We start from the raw sequence: 14,365 nt of genomic DNA, 5'->3' as shown, positions 1-14,365 counted from the left end.
GAGAGAGACTTTCTCACTGTGTCTCTTATAAAAAGGCCACATCACCAGGCTACCACCCCTCCCTCTACACAAATACCATCAAGTTGACGTAAAATCTAACCACCCCACCAGGCTTTTGTCCTTATACAAATAATTATGTGACTTTTGACATAACATTTAACCTATTATATTCAGGTAACCTTTTGTAATAGGTGTCAGTTATCACTATTTCTTTGAGAATTGTTATGATAATAAGACCCATGTGTACAGATGCACTCTTATTAAGTTAATTACTAATAATTAGAGATATTTTTACCCATTTGCCTAAGTATGTTATTAGACAACTTTTGGACATCAATTCTGGATAATTTTTGAAGTTTTATTACAGCTAAATAGAATTGTTCTAGTGAAAAAGTAAAATTATTTCTGGACTTCTTCATTCATTTAAAACAAATGAGCTTAAGTGACAAATCAACAAAAATCCATTGACTTTGTTGTATTAGAATTTTGGCTGAGTGAATTTAATAATCCAATCAAATTCTTCTGTCAGTACCAATTTGTTACAGCATTTGATATTCCAATAACACTGTCAATTTTGCCATAATTATCTGAACTTCCAAAAGCTTCAGATAAATCTTCAGTGTGTGAGATGAAAGGAAATAAAGTGACACTCTAAGCCACCTTTTGCCATTTCTTTTTTATTTTTTGAATTTTTTTAAGTGAAGGTTCACAGAGATGATCATGATTTTTCCATTTAACAAATTATGTACATTTTATTCAACTCATCCACTTCAATACCAAAGTATCATCACATATCCCTTCTAATATTCCATTTTTTGTTTCTCTCTCTGTTTTCACTCTCTGCCTGTGGGTAAATGTCTCTCTTTGAACGTCAGTGGTTTATTTTCATTTCTAGACTCAAAGAATGACAAAGAGAACAAAGGGCCATCATCTTGAGTGTCTTGCCAATAAGCCTGGTTATCTTTTATGATTTTGCATTCTTTCCACATCTCTTTGTCATACTATCCAGAACCCCCTGATGTGTTCCTTTTAGAGAAGCTGGTAGTGTTAGAGAAGTATTATCTAGTTCTGCTTTCAGGGAGGTTAATCCTGATGTTGCCATAGGCCTAAATATTTCAAAATCTTCTGATTTTCATACCTCTTATTTCCTGGAGTACACATATTTACACTTTAGGTGACTTCTCATGAGCTCTCTAAGATCCCCATGAGTACTCTCCTAAATGAGATATAAAACATTATCATTGTGAGTTAAGTTTTCATCACTTTGCCCTTTATATGCTTCATCATCTTCATGAATATATTTGGAGTAAAAGTAAATATACATCTACAAATATCCTCTGTCAAACATTATTCTCTCACTGCCATTAAGCTTGTTCAGATGCATAGTGGCCTTAGAACACACAATAAAACTGTCCCTGTGGGTTTCTTAGGCTGTAACTGTTTAGAGGAGCAGAAAGCCTCATCTTTCTCCCATAGGAGGTTTCAAACTGCTGACCTTGCATTTAGAATCTCAATGCTAATTGAGATATGTATATATATGCACACACAAACATACATATACATATATATATATATACACTTATAAACATATATACCTATATATATACATATGTATATATATTTCCATATATATATGTATACATCTTATATTCCAATTTTCTCTCTCACATCTATTCACATCCTCTGTGCCTATCCATGAAGCCACTCCTATTGTTATCATAGTTAGGTGCTATTAAATCAGTCCTGACTCATAGCAACACTATGGAAAACACAATGAAACATTGCCCAATCTTGTACCATCCTCACAATTGGGTTTATTCATGAGCCCATTGTTGTAGTCATTGTACAAATCTATCTTGTTGAATTTCTGCCACCCCACCTTTGATTACATTCTACTTTATCAAGTATGATGTTCTTTTTAAGAACATCTTATATATCAACACTATTGTGGACTCTGTATAGAACAGTATTTTGCATCTGTTGCCTTTGACTTCATAAACATCCCAGAATCTTTCCATTATTTTTCCTAACCTACTTGTTATAGTATATTGTATTTTCCTTCACCAAATTAACACTTGCCTACATGACAGACCTCCCTTTCCCTCGTTCCCTTTCTAACCTTTGATAACAATGAAAGAGTAATTCTCTTGGTGTAAAAGTATTTACTTGAAATTTACAATAGTGTTTTCATGTGTCATTTTGTGATTGCTTAATTTTAATGGAGATTGTGAAAGAGTTATCTCATTATTAATTAAAATACTAGAAATAGAGCATAATTAATATTTAGTTTATTAAAAATCCAAAGCTAATTGCTCTTTCCCTTGTAGTAAAATTTCATTTTACAAGTAATAAAAAAGGCTTTTCTAATGCAGGGGTTGGGAAATTTTTGAAACAGAAGAGCCAAAGAAATTGTCCCTCAAAATAATTAGAAATTATTCAAGAGTCGTAAATATATTTAAGAAAATAAATGAAAACACCATTATCTAAATAATATCCTTAAATTTCTAATTTATATATTAATTTAGATCCATAAGCCTGTACCGAAAGAGCTGCATATGCTCTGAAGCCATAGTTTCTGATTCCTACTCTCATGCAAGCAGGAAAGAGGGCAGCAAGGCCAATTTGATAAACAATGGAGCCTAAGACATCCATGGGTGGTGGTCTGACAGCACCCAAAGAAAGCAATGGATGGCCTGATAATCCCCTGAGGAAATACACATTGTTCTTCTGTGAAACCAGTTTACTTGGCCACATTGTTTGAAATTCTCTGATCCTTTGATAAACAAAACAAAACAAAACCCTGTTCATTACTTTCAGAAAGTAATGAGCCTCTCACATAATTATATATGTATATATCTTGCCTGCATCTCACTGAATTCTTTGAAACAGTTTGGAGGTAACAAACCCCACTGATTACTTCTGTCTAGCACTTACACAAATAAACTTACAGCTTCTTGAATCAACCTGCTTTGATGGAAATAATGAGAGGCAAAGCCAGACCCTTTGTTTATCTGTAACAATGTTATGATGAAGGAGCTCCACATCAGTAATCCAAACAAAGAGTGGGGCTTCCTGTGGAACAGACAATATGAAAGTTCGAGTTGAAAATGAAGTAAACTAAAGCAAGTCTGTTATTGTCGTTTGTTGCTGGATGCCATCAAGTTGGCTCCACCCATAGTGTCCCTATTCACAACAGCACAAAGCACTGCATGTTTCTCTGCCGCCTTCAAAATTGTTCCTATGCCTGACCCCATGTATGCAGCCACCTTGTCAGTCCATCTCATTGAGTGTCTTCCTCTTTTGAGCTCTCCTTACACTTTATCAAGCATGATGTCCTTGTCGAGGGACTAGTCTCTCCTGACAATATATAAGACACAGTCTTGTCATCATTACCTCTATGGAACACTCTGGTCTGACATCTTTCAACACACCATTTAGTTCTTTTAGTGGTTCATGATACTTTCAATATTCTTTTTCAGAACCACAATTCAAGTGTATCGATTCTGCTTCAGTTTTCATTATTCAATGCTCATCTTTCACAAGCAAATGATACAATGGAGAATGCTAATGCTTGGTTCAGTCACTTTCATCCTCAAAGAAATATCCTTCCTCTTAAATAATCTAAAGAGGTTTTGTGCAGTAGATTTACCCAATACAATTCATCTTTTGATCTCTTGACTGCTGCATCCATGGGCATTAATTGTGGATGCAAGAAAGAGAAAATTCTTGACAACTTCACTCTTTTCTCCATTTATCACGATGTTCCCATTGGTTCAGCTGTGAGGATTTTGATCTGTAATTCACACTGAGGGCTACAATCCTGGGTCTTTATCAGCAAGTGCTTCAATTCCTCCTCACATTCTGAAAGTAAGGTTGTGTCATCGGCATATGACACATCGTTGATAAGCCTTCCTTCAGTCAGAATGCCACCTTCTTCTTAATGCAATCCAGCTTCTCTAATAATTTTCTCAGTATAAAGTTTCAACAAATATGGTGAGAGGACCCTATGCTGACACACACCTTTCCTGATTTTAAACTATGCAGTATTCCTTTGTTCTGTCCCACCACTATTTTTTTTTTTGCCAGTTTCTCATACTGTGGCAGCTTGTTTGTTGCTGTGATGCTGGAAGCTATGCCTCCAGTGTGGCCTACAGTCACCCCTTGTGAACAGGTTTCAGCTCAGCTTCCAGTATAAGAACAGACAATAAAGAAGGAATCAGCCCCCAATTTGAAGAAAGAAGCTCCTTTAAAGCATTGTCAAATATTGATCGCAAGGCTTTGAGACGTAAAATACAAGCTTGAGTGTGTCCAAACTGAATTTACAGACTATCTCAGGGACATATTTGAACCCTAGTGACAAAGAATGAGTTGTGGGATGATGTCAAGAACTTCATATATAAAGAAAACAAAAAAGTCAATTAAGAGAATAGAAGAAAGAAATACCATAATGAATGTTATCAGGAAGGGACTCTGCAATTTGTTCTTCAATATTAATTAAATTAGCTAAATCTAAGGAAAGAAATTATAAAGCAACAGAGGTGCACAAAGCATTTCAAAGGACAACTCTAGAAAACAGTATAGAATATTATAATGAAACGTGCAAGACTCAGATGTAAAAAGCTTTATAGCAAGAACTTAGAAAGCTCAAGCTGAAAGAACTGAAGAAAACTAAATAAATAAATAAAATCTTGAGTTGCAATATTGAAGGATTCTATGAAAAATATATTAAATAATTCAGCAAACATCCAAAGAATTGGGGGGGGGGGTATAAAGTAATTGTATTACAATAACCGAACCACTGTTTTCTTGTTGTTAGGTGCTATCTGGTTGGTGGTGAACTATAGTAAGCCTCTACACAACAGAACAAAACATTGCCTGTTGTTGAGACATCTGTAAAATTGTTCCTATCCCTGTGTCCATTGTTCCAGCTGCTGTTTTACTCCATCTTCTTAAGGGATTTCCTATCATCCTTCATTGTCCCTCTCCTTTTATGTCCTCTTCTATGCAATAGTCAATGCAATGGTCTCTCTTTCCAGCATGTCCAAAGTATGTAAGAGGAAGTCTCACTTTCCTTACCACTAAGGAACACTCTGGTCATACTTCTTCTAGCATACATTTTCTTCTTCCTGGCAGTCTATGGTACTATACTTTAAATATTCTTCCCCAGCACCACCATTGAAATGCACTGATTCCTCTATGGTCTTCCTTTTTCATTGTCCAACTTTCACATGCATATGAAGCCATTGAAAAGACCATGGCTTGGGTCAGGTGCACTGTAGGCCGCAAGGTAACTTCACTGCTTTTCAACACTCTAAAGAGGTCATGCGTAACAATGTACCCAATACAATGTGTCATTTGATCTCTTGACTCCTGTTTCCATGAACATTCATTGTGGATCTCAGCAAGATTAAATCCTACACAACTTCAATATTTTATCCATTTATCCAATCTCCTATTGGTTCAGTTGTGAGCATTTTTGTCTTTTTTACATGGATATGTAATCCCTACTGAAGGCTGCAATCCTTGATCTTCATTAGCAAGTTCTTCAAATACTTCTCACTTTCATGACATGTTTAAAGATATTTTGTTTAAAATAAACCGGTATGCATGTGAAATTATGTCCTATGAGCAATAGTTTAGTTAGTTGGTTTTTTTTTATCCATATCTGTTTCTGGACCCTTTTATCTTTTTATCAACATTTCTATGCCAGTGAGCTCCAAATGTTTGTGGGAAAATCCCATTGTCTTTATAAAAATAGTTTTATGGACATATACATATTATTCAAAGGTTCAATTAGACTAAAAAGAGCTGTCCAATCATAACCACAGTCAATTTTAAGGTGTGTACTTATTTCTTGTACTTATTGTGGTTAGCTCCCTATTTCCCCACAACACCCCCTATTATCCCCCGAGGATACTATTAAACCAGTTACTGTTTCTTTAGGCTTACCTATGTGGGAAACATTTAAAACAACAACAATAACAATAAATAAACAAACAAACAATAACAGCAATAGCAATATAAAATACAGAAATGCTTCATTTGAAAAGAAAACACAATATTCAAAATGAGAATAAACATAGTATGTGTTAAAAGGAAGATCAAATGAAAATTTTTCACATTTTAGCCTCACTACATCTGCAGTAATAGACCCTATCCTGCATTCTGTCTGATAGCAAAGCTATTCATATTCGTAATCCATAGTTAGAGGGGCTTTACTGAAGGTGTGGGCCCACCAATAGATTTTGGACTTTCATTGCCTTCCATTGCCCTCTTAAAACCTGTTTGAGAATTTAACCTTGACTGCTCTTCCCTCCTCTATATTTGGAATTTATCAATTACAATCTTTGGCTCATACAGGATGGTGTGCCCTGTCTATGTAGACTTAGCTAGTATCTCACTTAGATCTCTGCTTATTTTTAGACAAATAATTAATACTCAATACACTATTCTTCCTGTTAGGGACCATCTGCTTTCTTTGCCACACTATAACCTCCACATTCAGTGATCTCTTCATGAGAGAAAGTTAGGGAGCCAAGAAATATGAAATAATTCTTCCAATACCTGGGCAATAATTAACCACAAATTCAAAATCTACTCATATATCTATACTTTACGTATGTCCTTGCATCACTTCATCCATATCATTATTTTATTGGAGAAAACTTTAAACCATCTCCTTGGGGGCATATCATAATTCTATTGATAGTATCACAATGACATGGAATTTAAATACTTCTGAGAAGAAAAGAAAAGATGGCAATTAAAAAACAAACAAAATACATGGGTTGTTGATTTGAACATATTGCAATCTTTAGTGACCGGACACTAATTAAACAAATAAAGGGGGCTAGAGATAGGGTAAAACTTTCAGTGATACTCATTCACAAAGGCAAAACTATGCCTTCTGGGCAAAGGCATGTCTTAGAAAAGCAAAGACTCTATGAAAACAGCAAATCGATGGTCTGGTCCTGGACAGTTGACATTTAAAGGGCACTCTCAAAGTAAAACATAGGAACCGACAACTGTTATTGTTGTTAGGTGCTATCAAGTCCAGTCCTACTCATAGTGAACCTGTGTTTAAGAACAAAAAACGTTCGGTCTTATTCTTCTGTTTGAGCCCATCTTTGCAGCCACTCTGTCAATTCATCTTGCTGAAGATCTGCCTTTTTTTTTTTTTTTTCACTGCCCCACTACTTTGCAAAGCATGCTATGCTTATCCAGGTGCTGGTCTCTCCTGACAACATATCCAAAGTATGTAAGAGGAAGTCTCGTTATCTTTACCTCAAATGAGCAATCTGGCCATACTTCTTCCAGCGTAAGTTTTCTTCTTTTTGGCAGCCTACTGTACTTTCAATATTCTTCCCCAGCACCATAATTCAAATGCATTGAATCTTCTTTGATTTTCTTAATTCAATGTCCAAATTGCATATGCCTATTAGGTGATTGAAAATACCATTGTTGGGTCATGCACATTGTAGTCCTCATAGTACCCTCTTTGTTTTTCAACACTCCAAAGACAGCTTGTGCACAGATTTACCCAATGCATTTAACCTTTTGATTTCTTGACTGCTGATTTCTTGAGTATTGATTGTGGATCTAAACAAGACCCAATTATTGATTGCTTATCTTCTCTATCATGATATTACCAATTGGTCCACTTGTGAGATTTTGATCTTCTTTATATTAAGTGATAGTCTATACTGAAGATTTTATTCCTTTACCTTCATCAGGAATATTATTCATCGGTAAAAATGATGAGTCTGTCCACCACCTAATTACATGGAAATATTTGGAGGACATTATGCTCAGCAAAGTTAATGATTCTCATAAAGATACATAAGGAAAAGAATGAAAGAGTAATCTTAGAGGCAGAGAAGCCATTATGGATGTAATAGGTGTCCGATATTGGTGATGTGGATGATTGCCATTGACAAAGAAATGTGGGGAAATCAGATGTTTTTCAAAGATAGATGCTGAAATCCCAGATGAGTGTTGAGAGAAAGGCTGGGAGAAAAGGAAATGGTCTGTTTGACAAATGGATAGATGTGGGTCTTATACAGATAATTTTGGCAAACTGAGGAGATTCCAGTTGAATGTGAGTGTTGTTCTTGCTATAATGTCAGGTCTGACTTCCGCTTGTCCTATGTACAACAGAATGGAATACTGCTCGGTCCTGCACTAGGCTCACAATTGGTATATTGGTTCATTCTTGCAGCCACTAAATCTCAATGAGGGTTTCCAGCTTTCCCCTGACCCTCTATTTTAACAAGTATGCGGTCCATTGCCTGGGAATGGTCCCTCCTGATAACATGTGCAAAGCAAGTCAAGCAAATCCCACTGTTCTCACATTTAAGGAGTATTCAGATCATATTTCTGGCAAGACTAGTATACTTTTTTTCTGACAGTCTACTGCACTTTCAATATTCTTCACTGGCATTATAATTTTAATGCACCAATTCTTATCTGGTGTTAAGGTGGTTGATTTAGGGACAGGTAATTTTTTTTAATGTGGCTGTCTACATAGCCAACCAAAAGATCTTTTCCTGCATGTCTGAGTAGGAAGATGGGGGAAAGACATTAATAGGATTCACTTGTGAGTAATTGTTAACAGGATTCATTGTGATTGCCATTCTTCTTGATATGAAATGAACCCTCTCAGAAGTATAGAGATGATATCACTAACAGCAAGATTCAGAGGGCAGTGTGTCCTCTGGACCCTCAGAACTCTGGACCCCCTTGATCAGGATCAAGAAGACAGATGTGACATCACAGGAGTGTCAGAGGAGAAATAGCCACACAAATCAGGTGCCAGCATTGGGACTTCCCGGCCCACAGAGCAAGTAAAGCTGAGCACGTTGGGGCAAGAGAGAGCTCCGTAGGTGTAGTGGTTACTCATTGGGCTGCTTATCATAAGGTCAACAGTTTAAAACCAGTCAGCTCTGAGAGAGAAAGGTGCGGCTCTCTACTTCCATAAAGGGTTGCAATCTCAGAAACTCACTGAGGCAGTTATACACTGCCACAGAGTCAATGACAGTCAGTTTGGTTTGGTCTGGCCAGCAATATGGCTTGTGTAGTGAGGTGCCTCTGGACACTTAATTCAGGGAGCTGCATTCACTGATCCAAATAACTGGACTCGAGTATCATTAGTTTGAGGCCTGTGGCAGAGTGATGTACTCTTTGAGCACTCATTAGTCGCTTTGAAAGAGCTTTATAAAATGTCTCTACTGAACAACTCTATCCTGAGCATTTCTCACTTGCATTGTAACCTGTAAATTTCTTTCCTTTTCTTTTTTTAATACTTTTATTGGGGGCTGTTACATCTCTTATCACAATCCATACATTCATCCAGTGTGTCAAGCACATTTGCACATATGCTGCCATCATTTTCAAAGCATTCTTTTCCCACTTGAACCCCTGATATCAACTCACCATTTCTTTCTCCTCCTTCCCCTGCCTGCCCACCCTCATGAACCCTTGATAAGTTATAGTTTATTATTGTCATATCTTACATTGTCCTCTGTCATTCCTCACCCACTTTTCTGTTGTTTGTCCCCCTGGGAGGGGGTTATATGTTGATTCTTGTGATCAATTCTCCCTTTCTCCTCCCACCCTCCCCTAATCCTCCTGGTATCTCTCATTGTTGGCCCAGAGGAGTTTATCTATCCTGGATTCCCTGTATTGTGGGCTCTTATTTGTAGCAGTGTGCATGCTCTGGGATAATCCAATTGAGGTCATGATAGTGGGGGGAAGGAAGCACCCAAGAACTAGAGGAAAGCCGGATGTTTCATTGGTCCTATACTGCACCCTGACTGGCTCATCTCTTCCCTGTGACCCCTCTGTGAGGGGATGTTCAATTGTCTACAGATGGGCATTGGGTCTCCACTCCATGCCCCCCACCCACCCATTCACATTGGGTATGATTTTGTTCTGGGTCTTAGATGCCTGGTACCTGATCCCATGGACACATTGTGACCACAGAGGCTGGTGTGCTTCTTCCATGTGGGCTTTGTTGCTTCTGAGTTTGATAGCCGAGCACTATCAGCTTTCTTCACCACATTGGCTTATGCACCCATTTTGTCTTCAGAGATCGTGTCGGGAGATGAGCATCACAGAATGTCAGATTGTTAGAACAAAGTGTTCTTGTGTTGAGGGAGTACTTGAGTCGAGACCGAATGTCCATCTGCCACCTTACTTCTTAACATATAGATATGAGTAGATAGTTCTATTCCCCTCTCATTGTGTAAATATCTTTAATACACTCTTTAATCAGGAATGTTATCTGTGCGTTCTGTGTAGCCATAACAATGAGTAATAGAACTCGGAAGGTAATTTGCAGGAAATGTAGAGTAAATAGGAGAATACAATTGTCCTGTTTCAAGTGCATTTAATGTGATTAAAATCCCACAGTGAATTCAAAAGCAATAATTATATTTTTGGCCATGTTAACATGAAACCTTAATAGATATTCAGCTTGATGTTAGAGGCAGTTATATATTTTGTTTTGGAAATTTGTAGAGGAGATGAAAGCAAAAGTCATATTTACAAGTCAAAAATATATATAGCAATTACAGAAATGGGAATGATGGTATCATCAAAGGATTATCTGAAGCTAGAGAGGAGAACAAAGACTTTACAGACTAAATTATAAACTATGTATATTTAGACACTGAGTGAATTGGGAACATGAAACTTTTAAAAATCCCTTAGTAATTGCATCAAAAATAAAATGTATTTACTCTTTATGTTGTACAAGTAATTTTCGTTTCCTTACCTTCTTTAATCATAAAGAAGTTAATCCTTTGAGAAATCCTACAACATTCTGAAATTTTATTTCTTCTAAGGCTTTTAAGCTACATTTTCCTTTATAGGTTGTCTGTAATATTGAGTGACCTTTTTCTATAACAAACTGGTCTGAAATACTAACATGGTATAATGTCAAAGATCGTACACCATCTGTCTTTGTACGAACTTTATATTAATCACTCACCCAAAAGGCTTTCATGTATTCTTTAAAAGACCATAGACCTTTAGATCCATTATGATTGTTCCCAGCATCATTGTATTGTAATAAATCATAAGACTATTTACATGAAAAAATACTATTGGAAACCTTTAATAAAGAGGGCCTACTATATTGAATCAATTTTGAATATAGTTAACTTAGAATGCAATAATTTATCATGAAAGGAAAATATAGAGGTAGAGTTAGGATGAATGTAGCTTTACAGCTAGTATGATTTTGTAAATTAATTTGATCTTTCTACAATAAAATATTTTGACACTTAAGGGCATCAGGACATTTCAGCTCTTTATTCTTAAAGTCCTTTGAATGACCATTTTGAAAGATGGAATTGGCTATTTTGCTTTCAATCAGAACCCTGGTTAATATTGGTAGTATCAGGTACACAGGGATCTGAAGTTATTTATTAGGCCCCTAATTCTTCTCTAAAGGCAAATTTCAATGCAAAAAATTCCGCACTTTTAATTATAGTTAATTCTGCACTTTTAATTATAGTTTTAACAATGGAACATTTAACATTTTTCTATATGATCTCATTTTAATAATTCTTATGAAAATTGTCTGAAGGCTGAACACTGGTACTATTTTTAAAAATGTCTTACAAATATATAGTCAGAAATTCCAACATACATTTAATAGAATGCCATATTTTAAAATTTGGCTACCTAATTATAATTAAATACATTTAAGATATTTAAAATTAAATATATTTAAAATATAATTAAAAGGGAAAATATGGCTTATAAATATCTTTATATCACCTCAAAATATTATGTTTAAAAAATATGAATGAAATAAAGTTTAGAAAAATTAGTGAATCTATTGAGATCTATTTTCTGAACCATAAGTGCACAAAGAGAAAGATGTGTCTGATTTTTATGACACTGCTTTATATTGAATTGTTTATTTTCTGTTCTACTACTAAAGAGATATGATTCTTCTAATACATATTTTGAACTATTGTTACTTTAAATAAATTTACCTCTGTAATTCCTTAAGGTTTTCTTCAGAGGAGTTCAAGAATTCACTTAACATTTCAGATAAATAATACTTAATTTTTTAATGCTACCACAGTTCTTGGGTGTATTGTAATTCTGGGGTAAAAGTCTCACCTTCCTTGTGGTAGACTAAGGTTTAATCTGTGAGGAACACCCCACTCAAATATAACCAATTCTCATCAATCTGTGGAGCCTTGACTTTTGGTATAATGCTAAAATGCTAAAAAAATAAAATAAAAAGCTCTCAATGGAGCTTCTAGTCTAAAGTACATTAGGAAGAAAGGCTCATAATATCCTCCTAACAAATTGGCCAATGAAACCTAATAAATCACGTTGAACAGGTCATAGACAGTATTCCGCTCCATTGTACCTAGGGTTGTCATGAGCTAGGGGACAACTTGATAGAAGCTAATACACCACACTCTTTGAAACCTAAGCAAACTTAACTTCCAGAAAAATGACATCATTTTCAAAAAGTTGAAGTTATTTATAAGTTGAAGTTATTGACACCATAGGGTTTAAAAGTGGAAAATTAATATTGACATTAAAATATTAAAAGAAAATGTTTACCAGATGGATAGATGATATTCTTTAACCTAGTACCACACACAGTTTCTATAGTTCTGCAGGTTCTATCTATCTATCTATCTATCTATCTATCTATCTATCTATCTATCTATCTATCTATCATCTATCATCTATCTATCTATCTATCTATCATCTATCTATCTATCTATCTAAAGTGACATATATATATCTCACTTCATCTTAATTTGATTACATACAAGGGGGTAACCCTTCCCAAACAGATTTTTTTCTATGTACTTAATTTTTTAAATTAAAAGATCATTTTCTTGGGGCCTCTTACAACTCTTATAACAATCCATGCATCCATTGTATCAGGCATATTTTTACATATGTTGCCACCATTCTTTTCTAGACATATATTTTCTATAGAGCCCTTGGTATCAGCCCAGATTTTTCCCCTCCCTCCCCACTTCCCACCCTCTTGACCCCTTGATAAATGATAAATTACTATTATTTTAATATATTACACTGATCGCTGTCTCCCTTCCCCAATGGTTTATGTTGTTCCCTAGGGGTGAAGGTGGTTGTGCAACCATTCTCCTTCCTCCCCTTCTCTCTCCAACTTCCCCCTAACTTCTGGTACCGCTATTCTCATTCCTGTTCCTGGATTCCGAGTGTCGTGAGCTCTTCCGCACCTGTGCGCATGCTCTGGTCTAACACACAGTACTGATGTCATGATAGAAGACGGTGCGGAAGCCTCAAGGAACCAGAGGAATATTGCGTGTTTCATCAGTGCTTTACTGTACCCTACCTGACTCATCCCCTCCCTGTGACCCCTCTGTGAGGAGATGTCGCATTGTCTAGAGATTCTTAACAATATGTTTGTTTATTTCTTTGTTTGTTTCTTTGTTATGGGTCGTCTCATGTCTGTTACTCGGTCCTGACTACCTCATGATCTCAAAGGCTGGTCTGCGTCTTCCAATTGGGTTTGTTGCTTCCCTGCTAGATGGCTGCTTGTTTAACTTCAAGCCTTTAAGACCCCAGACACTGTATTTTTAGATAGTCAGGTACCATCGGCTTTCCTCACTACATTTGCTTATGCACCCATTTTTTCCAGTGATTGTGCTGGGTGGGTGAGCATCACAGAATGCCAGTTTGTTAGAACACAGTATTTTGCATTGGAAAAGGGTATGAGCAGAGGCACAAAGTCTGTCTGCTACCTCAGTGTATTGCCATATAAATATATGTACATAGGCCAATACCTCTATTTTTATGAATTTATACCTTTATCCATAGTTTTTCCTCCCAGAGCATTCTTCTCGTTCCCTTTACCTTTCTTCTGCCCCATCATCACTCTCGTTCTACTTCTGCCTCTTAGTAATTTCCTTTCAGTTAGATTGCTGTTGATCCAATACCCCCAGGATTTCTACATCCTCCTTGTTGTTTATGTTGATTCCTTAATTGTTCCTCTATCTATGGCATTGTTTGCTCACCACTCCCTTCTATCACCTCTTTCTCCCCAAGTCCTTCCAAGACCATAAGATCCCATTGCTTTCTCCTCCAGCTGCCTCTCATGCCTGTCTTATACTTGTAGGGAACCCAGCAATAACAGCAACTGAACAAAGAAAAAAAAAAAAGATTGGGTAAAAAAACATGCATAATTTCAGATTTGTCAGCTGACCTTTATGACTATCTCCTCACTGTTTCTGGGGGAATTCCAGGAACTGCCCCTCCTAGCCTGAAGTCTATTTGGGGGACTCTTTAGGGGTTTGGGGGCTTTACTTTGTTTCCATTGCTACTGTTATTTTCCCTTTTG

Source organism: Echinops telfairi, unplaced genomic scaffold (assembly GCF_000313985.2).
Source record: "Echinops telfairi isolate 266 unplaced genomic scaffold, ASM31398v2 ScPeMD7_7469;HRSCAF=8507_0, whole genome shotgun sequence".
NCBI lineage: Eukaryota > Metazoa > Chordata > Mammalia > Afrosoricida > Tenrecidae > Echinops > Echinops telfairi.
Note: the sequence above shows the minus strand (reverse complement) of the source record.